We start from the raw sequence: 26,787 nt of genomic DNA on the forward strand, positions 1-26,787 counted from the left end.
GGAGGCAAAGTGAAGAAATGAGTGAAAAAGAGGAATGGGGAGATGTTCAAAGGGTGGGGGTTTTAAAGTCAAGATTTTGAAGTTCAGTATATACAATGTTTATGTGTAACATGCAATCCTGTCCTAAATAAATGGCCTTTTGCACTAAGTAAAGCGGTGTGTCAGTGACTGTGTCACGATGAAGGGTCCCGCGGAGAGCAGACGCAGTCTATTCTCTCTGCGAGATCATTCGGGAGGAGGAAGTGGGGTGAACGGGATGGGATTGGTGGAGGGGTGTGTGGGGATGGGATAAAGGGGTGAGGGATATATTGGGTAGGGAAGGGAGGGAGCGGCCTCTTCCGCACCAGCCCATTATACAGTGGGAAGTTTTGGCCGCCCACCCACCCTAAATATGTAAGGTAGATACATGGGGTTTTTGGTTTTGGAGTATGGATGTTGGGGGACGCCGGTTAGGGCAGGTTGCTGATGAGGGTAGGTGTGGCAGTAGATGGGGGAGGATGGAGAGTCAGATGTGGGCCTGGCCACCCTTCCAGGGGGGAGAAAAAAGCAGGTGAAGGATGATAGCATGGGAGATGCCTGAAACAGGCAGGGGATAAAAGGAAAAGGGGGAATGTGTGGGTGAATTGAAGTGGAAGATGAGTGAACGGAAGCAAAGTGAAGGAATGAGTGAAAAAGAGGAATGGGGAGAAGTTCAAAGGGTGGGGGTTTTAAAGTTAAGAGTTTGAAGTTCAGTATATACAATGTTTATGTATAACATGCAATCCTGTCCTAAATAAATGGCCTTTTGTACTAAGTAAAGCAGTGTGTCAGTGACTGTGTCCCTAAGTATATAGTTCTGCGGTTCCCTAGATATGCTTTCCATTTTCAGTAAAAAGGCTGAGCATGGACAAAGCCATGGCAGGAAGCGAAACTCCCAAGACGACATTTGTTATTCTGTAATCAGGAAACATTTGCTAGAGTACAAGACCCACCAGAGAGTCCCAGTCTGCGGAGCAAACAGTCAGGACTCGGAGAACCACTAGTAAGTACTGCCTTTATTTGTTCACACTTTGCAGTAGGATTTGTCTCTTAAAATGCCGCGAGGTCGCCTGTGCTCGTTGAACATATATATAATCAGGATTTCACTTGGGATTTTTTTATACATATGCAGACAACTCTCTCTCTCTTACTCTCTTTTAGTGTTGGTTATTTTACAAAATATTGAGTGATGTAACTAAGGCCCCTCTCCTGCCGTGCTTCTCTTACAAAGTATTCGAAACACGCCCTGCTCATGACTAATGTAAAATCTTCATGCCCTGGAGCCACGATGGTGTATACATGCCGTACTTCCCTTGTGTGACAGTAAATAGGGCACCAAGTTCGTTTAGAGCAGTAAATTCTCCTCCCACGGCTTCAAGTTCTCATCCAATTTATATTTGGAAAATTATGTCACGGAACCCATGCACTTCCTGAAAAGCAGTTTGGTGCATATAAGAGCGGCGGACCAAGGGTGCAATAAGAACATTGTAGTAGTATTTATTTTTGTGTTTGCTCAAGCTATCCGTGAACAGCTTTAGCCACAGAACAGAGTTTAGGAGAGACAGGAATCGCGAGCACAGTGCCAACAAAGTCCACACACCCATAGTGCTCCCAAAATATAATAGTTGTGCGCAGCAGCTATCTCAACTAAGACCAATGCGGTTGGACTGTGATTATGATACGAAATCCTGCGCGTGCTTATCATTTCCGGTCCCCGCTGATGTTTCACTTCACTTTCGCACATACAGGGCTGCTAGAATTATACGATATCGGGCTGCGGCGTGTTCCCAATAATTATGGATTTGCCGCATACTGCGTCATCTGCTTCATAACCTGCAGAGTTTAAGAAGTGTTGACTGTTGTTTCGAGCTAAAAGAGATACAAAGTTGCTGTTGCTGCCCAGTGGAAGGCCCTTCGCAAAGGTTGACTGTGCATGTGTTGTGGCTTATTGCTGTACTTGGGTGTCAGACTGGTACTAATGAAGTGAAACCTTTGCCCCGATGGTGTTAACGTGCTGAAATACACAAGGAGAGAGGAAGCGGGGACAGACGTCGTATGCAAGAAAGAGGAAGGGGGTAGGGGTTGGGGGGGAGGTGAAAGTGGGAGATGGATGGGAGGTGAGGAGGGAGGAAGGGCAAAGGCTGGGATTAGCTGTTGCAAATAGGGAAGGAAATGTGAAAAACGACTGAAGAAAGGATGAGACAGAATGGCAAAGAATACAGTAGAGAAGTGTTTTTTTTCTTTTACAAGATGTTCTACCATATTATCTTTTAAACATATTTAAATGTTGGCCACTGTTGAATATAAAAACAAATCTATAGTCCTGAAATCTACTCTTTTCATATATACAGTATTCATTCACATTTAAAGTCAATACATTGTTTTTAAGTTTTGCCGAGACAGTGCATGGACTGTCTCTGCAAGGCATTTACACACACTGGGCTTACAGCTCGCTTATAGCTTACTATTTGTTAGCTTCAGCATCACTCTTTCCTTTGTCCCCGTTTGTCAAAGCATTTGGGTGACATGTCCTCTTCTTGTGTTTGGCCCTCCTCTGGGGCATGAACCAAGTACTTGTGTCCATCTATTGCTCTCGTTTTCAGAGCTACTTTTTTATTTGTGTCCAAGGACTCCATATGAGTGCTTGTTTTCAGTCCCTTTACCCTGTAACCTATGGCACTGCACTCTACCCTATCCTGCACCACTGCAAACTATGCCACTGCACTCTGGTATGCACAACTACAATCTACCTTGCACCACTCCACTCCTCTGCACTCTACACCACTCTACTCTACTCCAATGCACTCTACACAACCACACTCTATGCCACTCTGCTTTGTGCTACCACACTGTATACCAATCCACTCTACCACTGCACTCCACTCTGTACTACTGAGCTCTACTCTGTACTACTGCACTCTCTGACACTCTATGCCACTGCACTCTGCTCCACTTTACTCTCCACCTCTCTATGCCACTGTATGTTGTTACTGTACTCTGTGCCACTGCACTGTACACCACTCTATGATACTGCACCATACTCTTTATGCCACTGCACTCTACACCAGTGCACTTCCATTCTACGCCACACTACTGTCAATCTATGCCACTCTATTTCACACAGTGCCACACTACAACACTGTAAGCCACTGCACTTTACTCCACTACATTGTACGCTACTCTGCACCACTCTAAACAACATGTTGGCAGCTGAGATCATTTGACCAACAGAAAGTGATTAAAATATTTACTGCACTCATAAACACAAGCAAACAACTCCCACAATATATCATTATTTATATTTTACAAATGTGCTTTCCTTACAAATATAATGTTTGAGAATCCATTTTTAGAAGATTGCTGAGAATGTTGTTTTTGCATGTGTTCACATTTAGAAATTTCCCATTGGCTTATGTTGGCCTATTAAAGCAATCATGTAGTTTCATACATTCATTAACCTTGAAAAATAGACTTTTTCATGACAATGCTCAAAATATTATAGTATTATGGAAAGCAATGCCATTTTATGATGCTGTTTAGTATGCATATTACAGAGTCCAGGTATAGCTGTGAAACAATATATGCCCAATAGCAAGTGCTTAATTTGAGCCGGTGTTGCTGATGGGGCCCCCTGGAGCTCATTTGTAGGTGTCACCTGCAGCAGTGCATACACTGCATGTTCTCTCACTTGCAAGAGATATTGTAAACAAGGAGGTTGCAGCCTGCTTAACATTTGTTGGTGTGATTGTTACTCTTATTGCCGCCTTCTAATTGACCAGTGCATGCTGGTTTTACTTCATCTTCTTCAGGCTGAGGCATGGACCAAGTACTGGCAGCTTCAGCTTGATTACTGTTCGTCCTCTGATTGTGCTGATTGAGGTACTACTTTTATTTTTCTCATTCCTGTTATTCTTGTTAAACCTCTTGCTATTTGTAGCTATGTTTTACTATGCCACATGCACCTCAAAGAAGCCCTTTTCTCTTTTGGAATGGATGATTTTTGTGAGAACAAATGTTATTTGCTTTTATTATGACAAATATATTATCTGCTTCTACATGTATTTTCACTTAGACATGGGAAAAATTGCTTTCTTTATGTGATGGTATTTTTTGCCGAATGTCATGCGGAGATTAACCAATTTGCTCAAAAAGACAGGGGTGTTGTGCCAAGACCTAACGAGCATTGGTAAAGCCAATACGTCTCACCTTTGAGACTGTTGGCTCTGTCATTGCCTTTGGCTACTCTGTACAGCTGGACATTGCCAACTTTGCCAATAATTTGTAGCCATGCTGTATAGCTGCGCACCATGGCTAAAAAAGTAATAATATAGGAGGACTAAGATATATCCAGCGCTAATACACTTTTACAAAACAAAGGCTCATTAGCCCTGACTGCATCATAGCACTTTTTAAAAACTAGTTTAGTCACACTGCAAAGCTTCCATGATGCTGTTCAGCATGGCCACAAAACACTGCAAATGCTTGTTTGAAACTGGCACTTATTTTTCACCATCAGACAGTTCCCTAGATCAAGAGAAGGAAAAGAGCACAGAGAAGAAAGAATAGAGAGAGTAGGGGAGGGATGAGGGAAAAGCAGGAAGTGTCTGGTAGTGGATTAGTGGGGTACGAGGTGGGCTGAAGACTGCACAACCTTGGTAATTGTCACACTGACATTTAACAGCAGTGGCCACATTTTTCTAGGTACCTCTTTGGCCACCGGCACTCATTCAGACCAGCGCTCTCTGTTACAAATTAAGCTTTGTCAATAGCAAAATAAGTTTCTATCTTGGACACATGAGGGCTGGACTATGTTTTCTCTCTTTGAAGTCCAGACAGCCTGACGCTAACATGGCTGCCCCAAAGTCATGTAAGACTGGAGCTTTCACAGCATTTGTTATTTGTGTTAGGAGACTTGAGGGAGGCCGTTTTGGGATTTACGCCTTTCGATCTGCTCAAGGAAAAGCCAATAGGATGGCCATGTTATGATCAAGCTTGCATTCATGCCCAGGCAGACTGGGAGCCTGTGCAGGCTCTCTGCAGCCCTGCAACGGTGTTGCTGGGCTGCAGAGAGCACACTGCACATGCATGTTTGGCTGGCCCGAAACGGCCGGCCAAACATACATGCATTCTGAGGGGGGAATGCTGAGCACTTCCCCTCAGTGCACATCATAGCCTGTGGCCCAGCCCCTTTAAAAGAAAAGGATAATAACCAAAGTTTATTTTCCTTTTCTTTTAAAGGATTTGCAGCTGCCGCTGCTAGCAGGGGGGGGGCGATGCCCCTCCACCTTTAAGGAGGAACCGCTCCAGGTTCTGAGAATTAAACTATTCACTCCTGAACTAAAATTGAAGCTGTTTCCTGAGAGATAGAATGATATATAAAACAGCCAACTAAATGAGGCGACAAACATTTACTCGTCTTAATCCCAATGTCTGTGAAACAACAGTCAAAAGTCTATTATAATGGGGGTGGGAGAGCGCTGCCAAAAATCCACTTTTTCAGAGTAGTGCCCCTATCCAAAACATTCTGTTTTTGAGGAACCTCTGCCCAGTTGTTGTAGTACACATGAATAGAACATTTCGCGAAGTGCGAAAGTTGTGGCCAGGCACATTGTATGGAAACCTCACTATTTACCCAAGTATACTGTACTGAATGGTCTGTGGCTGTGGAAATGTCAGCGAAAATCCACTATTTACCCGACAACTGGCTAAACTTTACAGCATGTATGCTAATTAGCTATCAACCCAGCAGAAGTATAAATTTGTCTCTTTACCTGGCTTCGAGACAGAAACGCTGGATTCCCTGCTACTTAATGGCAGATGGGTACATAGGGCCAGATGTAGGCATATTCCAATTTGCGACTTGCAAATTGCGAGTCAGAGCGACTCGCAATTTGCGAGTCGCAAATTGGAATGTAGGATGGTGTCCCTGACACCATCTGTGACTCGCAAGGGGATCGCAAAGGCCTACCTCATTAATATTAATGAGGTGGGTCGCAATTTGGAGACAGCAGACCACCATGTCTGTGACTGCTTTTAAATAAAGCAGTTTTTTGTTTTTGTAATGCAGCCCGTTTTCCTTAAAGGAAAACGAGCTGCATTACAAAACTAAAGAATGAAACGTTTTCGTCCTACGGACCACTGCCTGCTCTGAAATTTTTTTGCAGTTCCATTCACAAAGGGGAAGGGGTCCCATGGGGACCTCTTCCCTTTTGCGAATGGGTTACCACCCATTTCAAATGGGTGCTAACTGCGACTGGTTTGTGACAGTGTTCATGATCACAAAGCAATCTGGCATTGCACTGCGACTTGCAATTAGGAAGGGGACTCCCCTTCCTAATTGCGACTCGCAAACCTGTTTTGCGATTCGGTAACCATGTTACCGAATCGCAAAAGGGGTTTTGTGCATTGCAAAGTGCAGTTTGCACGTCGCAAACAGCGAAATTCGCTGTTTGCGACGTTCAAACTGTTTGCTACATCTGGCCCAAAGTCATGCTATTTTAGTATTTGGACAGTCACTGCCCAATAGTACATATTCTCTGCTAGTTAGCCTGCAGCCGGATAAATAGCGAAGTATGCCTGGCCGGTAGGCAGATGGCACTTAAGCTGCCATTTAACTGGCAGCTGGTAAAATTGTGATTTTTCTTTGTTTTTTGCCCAGCCACCAGCCAAAAGCTATTCAGTCTGAAACTGCGAAATAGGGAGGTTTGCTTGCTATTTACCTTGCAGCCTGGCAGATGACACACAATACAGTAATTAGCAGGGTGCCTTGCAGTTTGTGATGTCGCTTTATTTTTTTCTGTCCATCAGCTTAATAGTACATCATTTCTGTTATTGGTCAATTCATCTGGGAAGTTTTTAAGCAGTTTGCAAAATATTCCAGTATTTCCAGTGAAAGAAATCAGGGCTCGACCTGTCAACTGAGCCTGCAGAAGAAAGCAGAGCTAAAAGAGCTCTGGTTAGAACCTTTTATGGATGTGCAGAGTAGCGCGACCACATTTTCAGAACCAAAAACCAGAACGGGCTCAAACAGAAACAGGAGTAAATAATGACACACCATTCAGCGACATACAGACGTGTGTGGTGACCTTCTTGTTTTGAAGAACAAAAAAAAGCCCACATACCGTCCCACATGCTGGCAAAATCATTTATTTTAACAGCTCGATAGGCGTTTAGTTAAAAAAGAAGAAGAAAAAAAAAGATACCCCCGCACCCAATCACCCCCCAACAGACCCACCACTTCCCCATTGTTCTCAGATGCTCCAGGGTCTGACTGCTGATTAACCCGGCTCTAGCTTATGTGCTTTGTAGAGCTCATTCCCCTCTCATCAGATCCTGCTTTTGGTGACTCTGTACATGTTAAGTTGTGTCTCTGGTGCGATAAGAGGACCAGATGAAACGTGTGATTAATGTGCATGCATTTCCGACCGCGATATGTCTTAGTTTTGAAAAAAAGTGGAACTACGGGTCAGTCCTAAAAAAAAAAAAAAAAAACGAGACTGGCCTGGGACGTTTGGTCACCCTACTGCAGAGGAAATTAGGGGCCTCAAAGTAGATGGAAATGAAGTCAGTTAGTGTCAGACTGCAAGGAAAGTTAATGGCAGAGCCGTACACCAGTAGAACAGTTTTTTACTTCTGCTGTTGCTGCTGTCATTTAACCGCATCAATACAGTGTCTCTGACCTTAAGTTTGGAGAACAGGGAAATCCAGAAAGTAGGATAGGGTTTTGTTGTTGTTTGAGTGTCCCGAACAAGTGAGTAAGCACACTTGGGGCAAAATTTACAAGGCCCTTGCGCCCCTTAGCGCCAATTTTGCCACAAATGTGTCGCTAACGGGCCACTACCATAGCATTATATTTACAAGGTGGCGTAAACCTAGTTTGCGCCGCCTTGAGAACCCTTGGTGCGACATCATGCATATTATATGCATGATGTATGCAAAGGAGGCATTCCCTTGTTAGATGGTCGCTAAAAATGGCGCAATGGAATCTGCAATGAGGCTCCCGTTAATTTCAATGGGCCTCTTAACACTATACTGTATTAGCGTCATTTTTTTATGGCAACCCAGTATAGCGTTACAATAGCGTAAAAAAAAAACAACGCTTTTGCCCCTAACATGTGCCATGGTGGGCCATATTGTAAGTATGGCGCTACCATGGTGGCTTTAGGGGACACAAGGGGTCCGTAAGAAAAGCGTCTTGTAAATATGGCCTTTCATCTTATAGTAACCTTCTAGGAGCTGTTTTAGAGGCATGTGTTAGGGGCTATTACATATTCCAGAATCAGCACAGCGACCCTGTAATTATGGTTAGGCAGAATTTCCATTGAAAAACCATTTCCTGTTTCACTAATAAATTTGGCATTGTTCTATGAACCTGCATAACTCTTTAAAAAGTATTTTTTCTTGCCTAGGTTCGTGTTAAACTCACGGTTTCACTGTGGTAATGCCTAGCTGCTCCGTATCACCCACCCTGTACTCTAAGGATGCTTAAAGCCATTCCCAAGAACATAGGGTGATAGTGGAATTGGGAAAGACACACATCACTGCATAGCAACCCCTCTTCGACCTGGTATGACTTTCTCTCATGTATTTGAGTTCTAAAGAGAATAGACAATCAACATTTATTACGTGGTCTTCTAAAATGAACTATCCCACATTATCTAAAATACTGCCTATGATACCTTCTAGAGCTGGGTAGAGTCCAGTAGCTATTTCAGCTTGAGAATGTAATTGCTTGCATTCAACATATATTACGAAACAAATTAAGTTTAACCATTCTGGGGTGTCATGAAAAATGCATGCAGAACCTAGGGCCAGGTGTACAAAAATGCAATTTTGCATTTCTTAAATAGCGCCTTCATAGAAATCGCTATTTAAGAAATGAAAAATGCTATGTACAGAGATACCGATTTCCTAGTAGCGATTCCTACAAGGTAGGAATCGCTATTAGGAAATCAGTTTTAAGACATCCCTTTGCATTTTAGTCAGTGGGCCAGTTCTGCATTTCCTAAATAGCGATTTCTTAAGAAATCACTATTAAGGAAATACGAAACCCGGGATGGCATGGAGCAAAAGGTCCCCCTTGATGCACCTCAAAAATAGGGGTGCACCTGTAGAGCACACATATGCCTAAGGGGCACATGTGTGTGTTATCTTGCAATTAAATAAAGCATTTGCAATGCAATGGGTCTCGCGTTTGCTTGAGTTAAGTTATTGGCATTGTAGATTCCTAACTGGTTTGGAACCGCCACAAAATCCATGGCGGTAGGCACTATCAGTGCCAGCAGTCATAATACGCCACGCGGAAAACCGTCTGCACTGGCGGTCTTCAGCACGGCGGTACCTCAACGGTCTTTACAAAAGACCGCTGAGGTCGAAATGAGGGCCTAAATGACAAGAGCGAACAGTTGGGAAACCTAAGCATTAAAATGTTGCAGTCAACTGGAAGTCACCGAACAATGTCAATAATTTGTATATAAAAAAAAATCTTTTTATTTTTCATTTTTGAAATATATAAGATAAAAAGAGACTTCAACTCGCACAATGCTTCATTTCAGCTAAGTGAGATATGGGGTTTAAAAAGGTGAAACAGAAAAAAACATACATGCTGTGATCAAGACTCTTGTAGTCGAAACGCGTTGGTATGGAATCTCTCTGTGTGGGAACTAATAAAAAAGCTGGAAGCAATTATTCTCTGGAGTGCAGTTTTGTAATTTATGGTATTGCGATTAAAGATGGAGCATAGTTGGGCTCCGGAAATCGGCACTGGTGTAATGCGTGCAGAAAATGAACTGGCCATGGAAAAATGTATTTATTTATATATAGATAGATGCAATTGATGCAAATGGCCACGATACATCCACGATACATCCAAGCAAAAACAGAGGGCAAGGGCGAGGAGGTACAAGACGAGGCGGAGCCAGAGGAAAAAACAATTAACATAAAAAATAAACCAATCAAGTTCAGCAAATCATATTTCCGAAAGATCTAATAGTATCGTGAATATCTCAAATACTACTCTCACATCGAATCAGGAACGTATACTAAATTTAGGATTTAGCTTTTGCCCCACCATAGAGTGGGACTATGTTAAAACACGGATAGAACTATATAAATTTGTCCGTAAATTACGTCTTATGAAATATTTTTCTAAACCCAGTGTGTTTGGTTCCAATGTGCAATCTGTCAATTCAGTACCCTCAGGTTTTACTATTGAATATACTTCAGCATTAATTTCCATCAATGATTTAGCTGAGGAAACCATGGACAATTGCACCACTCATAACATCGAATGTGATGATGGAGAAATTTAAAAAACCATGGGTTTCTTTACCAATTGTACGGAGAATAGTAAGATGAGACCGTCTAGTAGATTCAACCCACAATTACCAAGTGGCAACTTAATTGAATTGTTTCATGAACTCACAGTGGGAGATATAGATAAATTTTGCATGAATTGTAAAATTAATAACATCAAAACTAAAATAAACTTTTCTAGTAACTTTACAGTGAATGATTGGAAAGACTTGAACTCCCCTAAAGCTAAGTACTCTATAATCATCAAACCCTCCAATAAAGGTGGTAATATTGTTATCATGGAAATGGATGATTATATGCAGGAAGCTCAATGACAATTAAACAATGAATGTCTATGAAAAATTGGGTGTGACTTCCACTGGACAATATCAGAACATATATCATGAATTGCTGGAACAATGGCGTGGTGAAAGTTTAATTGATCAAAATGAATATTTGTACCTGAAAACGGATTTTCAAAAAAAAACCTGTATTGACTTTTTGCCAAAAATTCTTAAAGCTGTACATCATCCCCCAGGGCGACCTATTGTCAGCATGAAGTTGTCTCTACTAGAAAACACTTCGAGATATTTGGATCTATTCTTATGTCTAAATGTCACTGAATTACCATCTTACCTATGTGACACCAATGACTTTTTAGGTAAAATTCACAATATTCCATGGCAGAAGAGTTATTTGATGGTCACGATGGACGTTGCCTAGCTGTATACGTCGATAAAGCATGAGTTTGGTATTGAGGCATGCAGATACTTTCTCAAAACACATCCCTTCAAATTTTTCCAGCATAATGAGATGTTGATATCCATGTCATCGTTTTGCCTAACACACAATGGGAGTCATTATGACTCTGGCGGAAGGCGGAGAAGCTGCGGTAAGTCCGCCAACAGGCTGGCGGTCTTTGCTCTGTGTATTATGACCATAGCGGTTACCGCCATGGTCATCCGCCAGTTCTCCGTTCTGCCCGCCGGGCTGGAGACCAGTGTCTCCAGCCCGGCGGCCGTCACTATACCGGCGGCGGTATTTGGACCCGGCTGACTGCGATGGATTTCATGCGGTTTGTAACCGCCATGAAATCCATGGCGGTAAGCACTATCAGTGCCAGGGAATTCCTTCCCTGGCACTGATAGGGGTCTCCCCCACCCCCACTGACTCCATCCCCTGCCCCCCCACCCCCTGCAACCCACCAAAAGGGAAAAAAGGACCCCCCTCCCCACCCCGACCCCCAACATAACATCACTCATACACACACGAATCGCACGCAGGCACCACCAACACAAATACACGCACACACCGACATACATGCCAACATCCACACACACAGTCAGACATGCACACCCACATTCAAACATACATGCACACATCCATACAGACATACCTACAGACATACACGCACTCATTCCCATACACACAACACCCCTGCAAGCATACACACACTCACACACCCCCTCTACATACACACCCCCCCCCATGCACGCACACAACACACAACACCCCCCCCACCTCCCCACCCCTCACGGACGATCGACTTACCTGGTCCGACGATCCTCCAGGAGGGGGCGGGAGCCATGGGGGCTGCTCTGCCGACACCACACCGCCAACAGAACACCGCCACGCCGAATGACAGGACGTGATTCACTGGGCGGTGTTCTGTTGGCATGGCGGTGGAGCAACCTCCAATTCTCCCTGGCCTGCCAGTATGGCTGTTGGCAGATCTCCGTCCGTAAAAGGACGGAGAGCTGCCAACGGTCATAATAGGCCGAGCGGAAAACCGCCACCACTGGCGGTCTTCCACACGGCGGTCCCTCGGCGCTCTTGAAAAAAGACCGCCGAGGTCAAAATGACCCCCAATGTTTTTATATCTAACAACGAATTCTAGCTCCAAAAACAGGGCACAGCAATGGGTGCTTCCTTTGCTCCAACATACGCTAATCTCTATACGGGATGGTAGGAGAAGGAGATAGAATGATCAGAGGCACACAATAGGTTTATGGATAAGATAATATTATGGGTACATTATATTGATGACCTGGTTTTGATTTGGGATGGTGAAGAAGAATTGTTACTGCAATATATTAATTTCCTCAATGACAATCAGTTCAATATTCATCTTGAGGCAATCTGGGGTAGAGAGGATGTTCAACTATTTATTAAAAATGATACTTTGATGACTACGGTTTCTCATAAACTGACAGCCTGCAATTCGATACTGCATGCCTATACCGGCCATCGAAAAGCTCTGAAGCGGAGCATACCCTATAGTCAATTTTTGCGGGCTCGCAGGATATGTTCTGATGATGAGGGTTTTAAAATAGTTATGGAGGATATGTTCCAGAGATTTTTATGGAGAGGTTATCCCCATAAAATCCTCACCCACGCCTGTGATAGGGTTAGAAGCAAAAGTAGAGATGAGTTACTCTTTAAGAACAATGTCCAAATTGACAATTCTGAAGTAGATCAGTTATTGTCCCCCAGATTGTTTTCCATAATTTAATCCACAACATAACATCTTAAGAGGTATTTTACAACGTAATTGGCACATTTTACAACAGGACCTGGAGACAAAGAAAAAGATTGGTCAACATCCTCAGATTACTTTCCGTAAAACTAATTCTTTGAAACATCATTTAACAAAAAGTTTTTTGTCTCAAATGAGAATAGGTCCTAGTTGTCAAAGAAAAGTTTAGGTTTCTTTAAGTATGGCCATTGTAAGGCTTGTAATTTTGCATGAAATACAAATAACTATCTAACATTTGATGGTAGAAAATGTGACATCAAGGAAAGAATCACTTGTGATATGTTGTATATGTCATTGAATGTGGTTGCAATAAGAAGTATGTTGGCAGTACCATCCATAAACTCAAAGTAAGATTCCTTCAACATTTGAGAGCTATCAAAAATCAAGACAGAACATACCGTTTGGCTAAACATTTTTGGGAGGTACATGGAGGAGATTGTAGCATATTAAGGTGGTCATTCTAACGAATGACCGCGGTAGCACCGCCAACAGGCTGGCGGTGCACCGCTGGGCATTCTGACCGCGGCGGTTCAGCCGCGGCCAGAAACGGAAACTCAGCGGTGTACCGCCGACTTTCCGCTGCCCTTGAGAATCCTCCATGGCGGCGGAGCGTGCTCCGCCGCCATGGGGATTCTGACACCCCCTACTGCCATCCTGTTCCTGGCGGGTCTCCCGCCAGGAACAGGATGGCGGTATGGGGTGCCGCGGGGCCCCTGGGGGCCCCTGCAGTGCCCATGCCAATGGCATGGGCACTGCAGGGGCCCCCGTAAGAGGGCCCCAAAAAGAATTTCAGTGTCTGCCTAGCAGACTCTGAAATTCGCAACGGGTGCTACTGCACCCGTCGCACTCCAGCAACTCCGCCGGCTCCATTCGGAGCCGGCTTCATCGTTGCTGGGTCTTTCCCGCTGTGCTGGCGGGCGGCCTTTTGGCGGTCGCCCGCCAGCACAGCGGGAAAGCCAGAATGGCCGCCGCGGTCTTGTGACCGCGGTGCGGTCATTTGGCGGTAACCGCATGGCGGGCGGCGACCGCCGCCCGCCGCGGTTAGAATCACCGCCTAAGTGTTTATGGAATCAAATCGATTAAATTGGGCCCAAGATCTGGTAATAGACTATCGGAATTAAGACAAACAAAATCTAGGATGATCCTTTTATTAGGTTCGGAGAATCCACGGGGTCATAACTTGGATGCTGAACTCCATGTACACCTATGATTGCCCCGAAATTCATCAATTAATTTTTCTTGATTTTTTTGAAAACTTTTTTGATCTTTGTGGTTTTCCATCTTAGAATCATTATTACATCTATATGAGTTTTAACAATTATATTTGGATGGTATAGGCCACTAACTGGGTTTTAGCTACAATGTGTATATATTGCCTCTGTGATTGCACTTTGTTGCACTGTTTTGCACTTGTTTGCACTAGTGACTTTATTCATCACACATTAGCACTTTAATTGCACTTTGCACTCAGGGTATAGGCCTGTGTAACCATTTAGTATTCTAGAGCGGCCCTCATTGTATGAAATAGGGGGTAATTAAGTCCATGATAATTGGATAATTTCGAGTTGAGCTGTGATGGACAAGTGTAATACCCCCTTCTATTGTCAATCAATCTGTTCTGAATTAATGCAGTTTTTGATGTGATAATATATGAAATGATTTCAAGACCAACTTATATTGACATTTTCTGTTGTGGCATAATCGGTTTTCATGTATCATTTTTGTATAGAATGTTTTAGAAGAGATGATATGTCATTCTATGTAAAATGCTCATGATACCATGTTCTTAGATGATAAATATTTAAAAATGATCATATATTATATGAAAATATGCAGTAGAATTGAACGATGTTTTTGATTTTGGAATCGTTCAGTTTTATTAATTAGAACTGCATGTGTATTTGTTATAGAATTTCAGGGGTATTTATTTGCCCTGGTAAATCATATGGCTGAGATTCAGTGAGTTATCCCTTTAAAGATGGCGGCCGTGTTTGGAAACCGGGAGGTATAATGGAAATAGATGAGGGTGCATGGGAGCTATCTTTATAATGTGTGGGGAAAATATGTCCGGTCGAAGGCGGTTTGCCGAAACGCGTTGACATGTTGTTTTCTATGGGAGATAGCGTTTTTCATTTACAAACGCATTAAATAAAGCAGCAGATTTTATAGGAAAGACTTGTTTCCTTATTCTGCAGACTTGGATTGATTGAATATTACGATATGGTGCAGCTGGTTCAATGAGTTTTTTTCATCGTTTTTTTTTAGTATATACAGTATATATATTTATAAATATATAAACACTGAATTACTTAATGTAAGAAACTATACATGTACCTCATGTTCATGACCATGTACCTTGATTTGCCCTATGACACCACCTCTTCTACTTTGACCACAAATAATGCATACTGTGTTGCTGTTCATGACACGGTGTCAGAGCCTGGGTACTGAGCTCCTTTTCTAACTTCCGCTAGAAAGGGAGAATCCTTCAAGTAGTCATGTTGCCACCCTGCACAAAATAGTATAGGTAAAAGGTATCAAGTGTCTCCTTGACAGTGTCCTACATCATAGGAAAATACCACAAAGGGGAGAAAACCCCTTTTGGGTATGTTGTAGTTCTTGGTTGAAGATGCATATTAATACTGAAGTGGTTAGCAAGGCACCAAACTCCTTCCTGAGATCAGGAAGGAGAAAAGAGCCAATCATTGAAATCCAGAAGTAGGATCCAGTAGGTTTTCCAACTTTTAGAAACAAAAATCAGACCTAAAAAGTGTTCGGCCAAAATATTGAATAAAAAAATCATGATACATGAATATTGTGAAGTAATATTGAAAGTAAGAACATTTTTTTAAAAGTATTGTTTTTAATATTGTTTTTAAAAACAATGTTTTAAAAATAGTTTTAAAAATATAGTTTGTAAAAATATTGTTGGATATTATTTAATTATTTTGGGTTAATATACTTTTTTAGTCTTTTTTATATGTTCATAGTTGTGTTCGTGTATTTTGCATTTTTTTGCTATTTTAAAAAAAATGTACAAAATTTTATTTTAAATTATACATTTTATTAATGTTTATAATTAATGTGTATGCAATTATGTTTTAGGACTGGGATGTTGTGTTTTTATGAGAAAAGGGTAGACAATTATTACACTATGTGAAACCAGGTGACACTGGTGAGAGGCCATGGGGCAGGACTAACATCTCCAGCATTCATCGCAGCAGGAGGGCCGCCACACAGGTGCAACCGTGCCTGGAGGTGCTACTAAGGGGCTTCATAGGTCCCACCGCACGGGTTACACTGGTAAGAGGCCGTGGGGAAGAACTACCATCTCCAGCATTTCTGATGGATACAACTACCTGTGGATTCCTCACCTAATGAATACTCCCATGGCGCCAGCAATTCGACGGAAATCTTCTTACTAGTCTCTGCACGTCGACGAGGACGTCACTCTAGCCCACGCGACGCCGTCTGACGTCATACAGGCAATAAGAGGTCCTCGACGACGTGCGGACGTCAGTTCCCTTTTTTCCGTGCATTCGAAACGGTTATCTTCGAGGGAGCAACTGTTACTTTTGTGGTTACAGTGTATATCTTGCTGCGTAGTCTTTCGCTGTGGTAATAATGTCGCAGAGAAAGTCTGGTTTTAAACCTTGTCGTGAGTGTGGAGGCAAGATGTCGGTGACGGATCCTCATTCCGATTGCCTTTGGTGTTTGAGCTCCGACCACGACGTCTCGACTTGTGATTCATGCCAGCACATGAATCCAAAGGCCCTCAAGGAACGTGAGGCAAAGCTGTTTATGGCAAAATCAAAGGAGAAACATCACAAGAAGTCTTCTTCTCCAAGACATCGGCGTCATCGAGACTCCCGGCGCCGTAGAGAATCTCGGCGTCATTCGAAGGAGACTCGTTCCAGGTCTTCGGATCGGCGCCGAAGGACATGGGAGATCAGTCCCACGGTTACGCCGCATCCTTCGACGCCGTTGCCCTCTCCGGCGTCTCCAACTTCACCTGGACAGGCGTCGGTGATTGAGGTATTGGAGCCTCAAGTGTTTTCTCCGGCGCAGACGCCGAGGCCGGCGTCGGGGTCGCCTCCGAGACAGGCACCTCAGTATCCGGCTTTTCCCACCCCTGGAGCCGATAGTTCCGCATTCTTGAATGCGATGTATGCCATCTTCCAACAGATGGCTCCAGGGGGTGCTCCGGCTGGGCCTTTGGCCTTTTCTTTGGGTGATCCTGCGCCTCTTCGGCCGGCACCCTTTATGCCCTTTCTCCCTTTTGGGAACGTGGGCTCGGCGCCAGTGTCGGCGCCGGTGGCCGCTCCGGTGGCTTCAGAAGGATTGGCCCCGGGGATTTCCATCCCGTCGACGTCGACGTCGGGATTTCGGCCTGTGACTCCGGTGGGTCCATCTGCTTCAGCTGCTCTTTCGTCGGCGCCGAAGTTACCTGTGGCGCCGGACGCGGCGTCGGTGGCTTCTGAAGATCGGCGCCGATCTTCGACTTCGGCGGAGGCATTGTCGACTCCGCGTATTGAACAACGACTTCATTCAAGGAGACGTGCTCTCCGTGTATTAGAAGAGCAGGAGTACCAACGAGCCCTAGAGGAAGGAGAGCTAGAGGACTCGGGTGATGGGCTGCGTGGACTGGAGTCGGCCAGTGGGCTGGACACTTCCCCTGAGTGGGACCTTTCGTCCCCGGGGGAATATACTGAGGAGGCTGCTTCCTTTCATGCAGTGGTACGGAAGGCAGCTAGTTTTTTGGACCTGCCTTTGCCGGTGGTGGAGGCAAAACAAAACCTTTTAACAGAGGTGCTACATCCGGCCTCAGCCGCGGCGGAGCCTCTGTTGCCATTTAATGACGCTCTGCTGGATCCGGTGTTAGAGGTGTGGAAGAGGCCGGCATCTTCCCCAGCAGTTCACAGAGCCGTGGCCAGGAGGTATCGGGCGGCTCCGACTGACCCTGGTTTCCTATCTAGGCACCCTACGCCGGAGAGCTTGGTGGTGCAGGCCTCCTGTTCGTCCAAGTCAGCGCCTGGTTCTTTCCCGACGGTGCCTGGGGACAGAGATTCAAAGAAGCTAGAGGCGCAGTCGAAGAAGATTTTTTCGTCCTGCAGTCTGGCGTTAAAAGCCACCAATGCAACCTGTATCCTGGGGAGGTATATTCATGCTCTGATGGATGACATTTCCTCTTCGTTTACAGAGCTTCCCCAGGGTCTTTTGGATCTTGTCTCAAATGCCCAGGCTGCTGCGACCCAAATTATCCAGATGGGACTGGATACCACCGACTCGGTAGCCAGGGCAATGGGCACAACTGTGGTGGCAAGGAGACAGGCCTGGCTCCGTAACTCGGGCTTTTCTGCAGAGGTACAGTCCACATTGTTGGATCTCCCGTTTGATGGGGACAAACTGTTTGGAGCCAAGGCTGATTCGGCCTTGGAACGTTTTAAGGAAAGCAGGGCCACGGCTAAGTCGTTAGGGCTCCAAGCTCCTTCTTTCACGGCCTCTTCCAGATTTTTCAGGAGGTTTCGTGGATTTGGGCGTGGCTCTTCCTCCTCTTCCTTTCGGAGAAGATATCAGCAACCTGCTTCTTCCCATCCCTATAGATCTTTCAGGGGGAGAGGTAGGGTCCGCACCAGAGGAGCCTCTCAGCAGCACTCTGCCTCTTCCTCATCTTCTGGCGGGGTGCAGCAGGGTAAGCAGCCTTAGGCTTCCACCATTTCCCACTCACTCCTCTCCTGTAGGGGGAAGATTACAGCATTTTCTCACCAAATGGAAGACTGTTACATCGGACACTTGGGTTCTCAGTATTGTGGGAAAAGGCTACACCCTTCCCTTTCGGGAGTTCCCGCCCCTCATCCCGCCCCGCCCTTCTTATTGTTCAGAAGAACACCTCCTGTTGCTAGAAAAGGAGGTGCAAGTCCTCCTTTCAAAGGGCGCGGTGGAGTTGGTCCCGGAGCAGGAAAGGGGTTGAGGATGTTACTCACGGTATTTCCTGATTCCCAAGAAGGATGGTCGTTTGAGACCAATTCTGGACCTGAGGATCTTGAATTGGTTCCTCAAGCAGGAAAAGTTCAAGATGCTGACCCTAGCACAGGTGCTTTTGGCGTTGAACATGGAAGACTGGATGGTGTCTGTCGACTTGCAGGATGCTTACTTTCATATCCCGATACTCAAGTCACACAGGAAGTATCTCCGGTTTGTGGTGGGATCGCAACACTATCAGTTTGCGGTCCTTCCGTTTGGTCTTACTTCAGCACCTCGAGTCTTCACGAAGGTGATGTCGGTGGTTGCGGCAGAACTCAGAAGGAAGGGGATAGCAGTATTCCCTTACTTGGACGACTGGTTGATCAAAGCCAAGTCCCCGGAGCTTGTGTCGCATCATCTGCAGTCAACAACCCAGTTGTTGTTCGACCTGGGTTTTTCGGTGAACGAGCCCAAATCTCACCTAGAGCCCTCTCAGCGCCTCCTGTTCATAGGGGCAGTACTGGATACAACATTGGGTCGGGCCTTTCCTCCGCCTCAGCGGATTCAAGATATTCAGGATTTGGTTCCGATGTTTCGAAATGGAGCGGTAGTTCCAGTCCTCAAGGTCCTTCGTCTGCTCGGTCTGTTTGCCTCCTGCATTCTGTTGGTCACGCATGCTCGCTGGCACATGAGGGCTCTTCAGTGGTGCCTCCGAAGGCAGTGGTCTCAACACAAAGGGGATCTAGAGGGTACTGTCAAGATCTCCAGAGATGCTGCTGTGGATTTGAAGTGGTGGATTGCAAGCAACAATCTTTCACAAGGAAAGCCGTTCCAGCAGTCGCCACCAGTGGCCACAGTCATAACGGATGCTTCCACTCTAGGGTGGGGAGCTCATCTGGGGGATCTGGAGATCAAAGGTCTTTGGTCTCCAGAGGAACAGATGTTTCACATCAATCTGTTAGAGTTACGGGCTGTACGTCTGGCTCTCAAGGCCTTCCTCCCTTCCCTTCGTGGTCAGTCGGTACAGGTCCTAACGGACAATACTACCACGATGTGGTACATAAACAAGCAGGGAGGAGTGGGGTTGTACCTTCTCTGCAGAGAAGCTCTTCGACTATGGTCCTGGGCAAAGGACCATCAGATTTGCTTGATAGCAAACCATCTGGCCGGAGTTTTGAACGTGCGTGCGGACAGTCTCAGTCGCCATTTCTCGGCAGACCACGAGTGGCGTCTCCATCCAGATCAAGTCCGTTTAATCTTCCAGAGGTGGGGGTTTCCTCGGGTAGATCTGTTTGCCACTCGAGAGAACGCGCATTGTCCGTTGTTCTGCAGCCTCCAGTATCCGATGCAGGGAGCGTTGGGGGACGCGTTTCAAATAACCTGGTGCGGCCAGTTGCTTTACGCGTTTCCTCCCATACCCTTGATTTCTCGAGTATTGAGGAAGATTCGCCAGGACCGGGCTCTAGTCATCCTAATAGCTCCGGATTGGCCAAGGAGGGTTTGGTACTCCGACCTTCTCCAACTCTCAATGTGCCCTCCGCTCCGTCTCCCTTTCAGGGCAGACCTCCTCTCGCAGTCGCAGGGGCAGGTTCTACACCCCAACCTCCAGAGTCTGCACCTACATGCCTGGAGATTGAACGGGGCAACCTGAGTTCCTTCTCTCTCCCGCCTGAGGTAGTGGATGTTATATTAGCGGCCAGGCGACACTCCACTAAATCTATCTACGCTAATAGATGGTCTAAATTTGTTGCGTGGTGTGGAGAGAGGCAGATTGATCCTTTGCATTCTCATCTATCGGACGTTTTGTCTTTTGCTCTGTCTCTAGCGCAGAAAGGTTGTGCAGTGGCTACCATTAAGGGTTATTTATCGGCCTTGTCAGCCTTCATATGTCTTCCAGACCAACCATCTTTATTTAAATCCCCTATTGTTATCAGATTCTTGAAAGGTCTTCTAAATAAATATCCTCCAAAGCCATTCGTTATGCCGCAATGGGATTTGTCCTTGGTCCTGACTTTCCTTATGGGGTCCCCTTTTGAACCTATGCATTCTTGCCCCTTAAGGTATTTGGTTTTAAAAACAGTCTTCCTGATAGCTATAACATCAGAAAGGAGAGTGAGGGAGTTGCAGGCCTTATCAGTAAAGCCCCCTTATACAACTTTTTATGGGGATAAGGTGGTGTTGAGGACCAAGGCTGCTTTCCTCCCGAAGGTTGTTTCACCCTTCCATTTGGCTCAGGCAATTACTTTGTCCACGTTCTATCCTCCGCCTCATCCTTCCAAAGAGGAAGAAAGACTGCACCGTCTGGACCCAAAGAGAGCGTTGAGCTTCTTTATTGATAGAACAAAGGACTTCAGGCTGGAGGATCAGCTGTTTATTGGATACGTGGGCAAGAGGAGAGGAAAGGCAGTCCACAAGAGAACACTATCCAGGTGGGTTGTTCTTTGCATTAAAATCTGTTACTCTTTGGCAAAGAAGGATCCTCCTGAGGGCATTAGAGCTCATTCCACCAGAGCTAAGTCGGCCACTTCGGCCTTGGCCAGAGGTGTTCCTGTGGTCGACATCTGCAAGGCCGCAACTTGGTCGTCCCTTCACACTTTTGCAAAACATTACTGTTTGGATTCTGAGGTTAGAAGGGACGGCCATTTTGCACGGTCAGTGCTGCAGGATTTCTTGGTTTGACCATTTAGGCACCCACCGCCGGGCGTGGTACTGCTTTGGGACTCTATTCATTAGGTGAGGAATCAACAGGTAGTTGTATCCATCAGAAGAACGAGTTACTTACCTTCGGTAACGACTTTTCTGGTGGATACATTAGCTACCTGTGGATTCCTCACGGTCCCACCCGCCTCCCCGTTGCCTTTCTGGTCTTACCAAGTAATCCTTGAGTACGCTCCTCTTGGTCTTTGAGGGTGCAATAGATGTTGTATATATTATATTTATATATATGTATATATGTATATATCGTTGTGTATATACTTGATGTGTATATATATTTTGAAAAGAGAGAGTTATATATATATATATAAAAGATTTACAGTTATTCATGCAATGTTGTGTATTTTTACAATGTAATGGGATGTTGCCTTGCTCTTTCATTGCATTGCCTGTTTGTTCTCATGCACGTAAAAAATGATTGGTACTGACGTCCGCACGTCGTCGAGGACCTCTTATTGCCTGTATGACGTCAGACGGCGTCGCGTGGGCTAGAGTGACGTCCTCGTCGACGTGCAGAGACTAGTAAGAAGATTTCCGTCGAATTGCTGGCGCCATGGGAGTATTCATTAGGTGAGGAATCCACAGGTAGCTAATGTATCCACCAGAAAAGTCGTTACCGAAGGTAAGTAACTCGTTCTTCTTGCCCTAAGAGGGCCGCCGCACAGCTGCAACCGTACCTAGAGGTGCTACTGAGGCGCTCCACGAGTCCTGCTGTGCGGGATGCATCCTGGCCAAGAGTGGACCCATCTGCACCCGTTTGTGCCTGGACGAGGCTGGGCTAGGCCCACTCTCTTGAACCACGACACAATTTGCAGCGACTTGGGTTGCCCTGAGGCTGGTCATCGTCAACATCCTTACACTCTTTTGAGGGGTGTGTTTTAATTTTTTTTTTATTGCACTCTGGAGTTTGATACCGAGATGGGTAAGCATAAAGCTCTAGCTTGCTCCTCAGTACCTGCCACAGCCCATGCCCTGACAACTATGGATGCTTTCCTTACCCATGCCATTGCCATCATTAATAAGGAGATTGTATTGGCTGAACATTGTCTTTCCTTGTCGTCATTACCAGCCTCAGAGGAAGTCCAGTCTGTTAGTCTCTCTATTTTGGGGGCAGGCTCTCCCCTTTAAATGAACCAGATGATAGGTGGGAGCAAATTTAATAGGATTCCAACATTTTGGATCTCGTTGCACAATCATTCCTTTAGAGCCAGACGTGCTGTGGGGGTGGGGGGCTGGGGAAAGAGGTTGGAGGCAGTAACTAAATCCAAACTGTCAAGGATTAGCACATCTAAGTTAATCAGTGAGAGAGCCACATTAAGTCAGGGACTGGAACACCTGGGCTGCATTTCAGATTCCCCGAATGACCCTTTTATGTCGCTTTGGATGTCAGGTTAAAACCAATTCTGGAGAGTTTAGATGATAGAGAGTGGGCACTAAATAAACTCTCAGCCCTGGGACCAAAGAAGTGTGTGTGTGTGTGTGTGAGGAGGATAATACTTTGATAGCTCCTCCCTCCTTATGCACAGTGGCCCTGCAATTGTAGAGGTGGTGTACATTCAAGTTATTCTGTCTTGCTCACCATGACAGTGTGCTCAGAAACATGACCAGCGGGCCAACAATGCAAGTGGAAATTCCCATGAAAACAGGGGCCCCTTGATTCCCAATTCTTCTAATACATCAATATACGGTCAGCAGGCTCTATGGCACCTAGGGGGCCCTCTGGACTCTTCAGAGAACCGATGTAGAAGGAAGCTGGGCTCTGCGAGTAAGGGCTCTAGCGATTATATCTGTCTTCCATGTCCTCATCACCAGAAAGTACTCAGTGTATTATTGTGCTGGCCAATGTTCCCAAAGTTAACTCTAGGTATTTGGAGTCATATGCCACCCTGAGGAATAAAGTACTGGATTGGCTGGGTTTGCATGTGCACTGGCCCTGTGATGTTTCAAGAGAAATCATCTCTTCAAGGAAAGTTTCCTGGATTGGTCCGCTGCCCAAAACCTTAAAAGGAGACTGGGTGATAATACATTTTTGGAGCCCTAGTGTAGTGCAGGTTCTTTTGCATTCTCTCTGTTGTCATAGTAATAACCAGGAAGGTATTACAATATATCCGTTGGACCTTTTCTACCCCCTCACCCAGGATCATAGGCTCTTAGCCTTGAGAGGCTATAGCTCCCTGATAGGTGTAACAAGACACAATGTAGTGCCTTATAACCAGCATCAGGATTATTCTCTCGCTCTGTCCAATAGGTTTGAAGTTCTTTCTTCCCTGGAGTAAAATGATTGACTGTCAAACATTGGATCCGCTGTAGAGGAGAGACCGAACTCTTCATCTTCTATACTCTCCCTCAGTTATCCTTTGGAGGTGGCTGGTACCTTGGGAATAATTTCCTGGAATGTGGCAGGCCTCTGTACAAAGCAGGAGTCCTCAGAATGGCTGAACATAGTGGACCGTTCCCATATCATCTGTTGTCAAGAGACATGGTTGGGGGAGATCCCTTATATTAATGGTTTTGTCACCACGTACCTGCCACCCCCTCCTCTTCAGGGGGGGGGGGCACTGGGGGTTTGGCAACTTTTGTATCTGTCTCCCTGGTGGATTCTAATGTTTCTGTAATGTCCATTTCCACATATTATCATGTGGTATTGATTATATTACAAAGGCCCTTTGATATGGTACTAGTACATTTTTATTATTATATTTTTGACCATGCAGAGAACAGTATTGTGAATGACTTAGAAGTATCTTTGCAAAAAACTTGAGTGGCCGTGACAAGGAAGTGGTAATTGTCTGGGTGGGGGATTTTGATATTGAACTCTGTGCTTTTGGTGACACCTTAATATGTGGTATTTGTGACAAATGTCATCATGCACTTGCACATTTTAAACACATGCCTTATGGCGATGCATTGAATAGGGTGATTTTTAGGCATAATTGGATTTTACTTTTGGATCATCTGCAGTCGAGTTCGATTAAAAGTCCCCTCTTTTATGGATCTAAATCAAACTCTCTCATTGATTATGTACTTATTTCTAGACCACTTTTACCAGTAGTTGGTTTGGTTTGTGTGAAGTTAAGGCTTCATGTTTAAGTGATCATAATCCACTCACTCTGGAACTTAAGCTACCCGCAGGAAAGGAGACATCTAAAACTTCTTATCCCAAGATAGAATACATCACTAACAAAGGTTTAAGTCTTAAATGGGGAGAAGATAGATAAGGTTGCTTTCCATAGAGATTTGCTATGGCATAATCAATTAGCTATTGACACAGTTCTGCATGAAGATATTAGTCTTTCAGAAGTTACAGCAGCATAAACTAGGTTAGATAGCTGTATGGCTGATAAGCTGACCAAATTAGCCCGAAAAGGAGGGCATAACCCGAAGTAGTTCGATAGTTCCTGTTCCAAAGCCAATAGGCTCTTACAATTTGCTTTAAAAAATGCCAGTGGGTCCAGGTGAAAATAGTTCAGGCTAGGAACTCTATAACGAGGATACCTGTAAATGGAAGGCTGAGATTAGGGTAAAAGCCTAGGAGAATCAGAAAATAGCAAGCTACCAGAAAGACTCATCAGGTGCTGAACTTGTATAACCCCTTGACTGAGGCTATTCCAAAAGTGGATTGTGTTATTACCAGTAAAGATTGGGTGAATTGTTTTTCAAATGTATTTGGCCCTAAGGAGTGGACTTCCATCTTGGGCTCCGATAAGGTAACCCCCGTTGATTTAGGCACTAATCAGGCACTCTGTAGCGCAATCACGGTCCAAGATATTATCTCACCTATTGAGAGTTGCCCCTCAATTAAGGCCCGTGCCTGTGGATCTTTTTAAATCTCTCCCGGAGTTCTCAGCTCCTCTATTGACCAACGTAATTGGAAGTGCAATATCAGGAACCCTGGTTAAATCCTGGCAGGAGACCATTATTGGTCTTATATTTAATAAAGGAGACAAGAGCTCACCTTATCGTTATCACCCTATTTCCCTTTTGGACAGTTCAGTAAAGATTTTGGGTAGAGTTATACTGACCAAACTGGAAACCTGGGCAATAGAGACACAGGGGTTTTCAGACCTACAGTTTTGCGTCTGTCCCATCCTGGGGACAGTGGAACAGTCTTTAAATCTTTCCTTAATTATTCATAAGTATACCATGGCTAAGAAGGGTTATGTCCATCTTGCATTTATAGACCTAACATGGACCGCACAAAGCTAGGGTCCATTATGCCGAATTTAGGTATTGATAGTGCCATTGTCTCCACGATCAGACATAAAGGGGATCTTACTGAAGAGTTTCTTTCGCTAATTGGGGTTAGACAGGGTTGTGTCCTGGCTCCCTTATTATTTTTCATTTATATTTTATTTTTAGGGGACCACCTGACTAGGGTGGCAAAAGATATTCCTATGGTGATTACCAGAGAAATTACCATTCTGCTTTAGACAAACGATGCTGTCCTCATTGCTCGAACAGCTAATGCCCCCTGGCTTCTTTTAGATGCTTTAAAACATTTTATAGATAATTTGGGCCTTAGGGTTAATCATTCTAAATCCTTTGTGATGAAATGTGGCACAAAGCTTGCAAAGACTAAAATGTTTTTACTTAATGATGAGGGCATTTTGAAAACCCCTCACTTTACTTCATCATCATCAGAATACTTTATTCGATTGAATTTAACAATCATAAAAGTCATTACACATAAAAACCATATTCCAAAGGAAGCAGATGCTAATATATATAGATATGAATATAAATACGACCAGATAAGAGAATAAATGAAGTTAAAAAAGTTAATAAACAATTTGGTTAAAACAAATAAGAAAATCTCAGATATAACGCCTAAAAATCTCACTCATTTACCTCAAGGTGTAATCTAGCCTTAATCACTGAGTACAGGGAGGGACAAAAGGTACAGAAAAGCTAGGCGACATTGTTTAAAATGCATCAGTTTTAAAAATGGTATCACAAACATTTTCCTTGAGGTTAAATAATATTTGCAAAAGAAAAGTATATGCATTGTATTTTGATCGGAGATATTATCGCAAGGGCATTTTCCCAGTTGTGGAGACCAGTCGTTAATCAAGGGAAAGCCAACAAGTCGATGAAAAGACTCTAATCTCAAACGCGTAAGGACATACCGATGTCTTGGGTTCAGAACTTTACATAAATATGGATCCATGCCGTTCGTTTGCTGTAGCATATAGTTTCTCCTGACTCTATGTTTGTTTGCCTCTACATCCCATCTCAAGTCGGCCAGGTAGGTGAGGCAAGTA

At 44.6% G+C, this 26,787-nt stretch overlaps 1 protein-coding gene across 1 annotated transcript in view; it reads left to right on the top strand.

The window, feature by feature from the left end:
* The first annotated feature begins 981 nt into the window (after window positions 1-981).
* The window catches only part of LOC138292018 (NXPE family member 2-like), a 250,316-nt gene continuing 224,510 nt past the window's right edge, over window positions 982-26,787 (top strand). The window contains exon 1 of the mRNA XM_069230332.1: window positions 982-1,021. The gene's annotated coding sequence lies outside the window, so the exon portion shown is untranslated. The remainder of the gene's footprint in view (window positions 1,022-26,787) is intronic.

The sequence above is a fragment of the Pleurodeles waltl genome, chromosome 4_2 (genome assembly GCF_031143425.1).
Source record: "Pleurodeles waltl isolate 20211129_DDA chromosome 4_2, aPleWal1.hap1.20221129, whole genome shotgun sequence".
NCBI lineage: Eukaryota > Metazoa > Chordata > Amphibia > Caudata > Salamandridae > Pleurodeles > Pleurodeles waltl.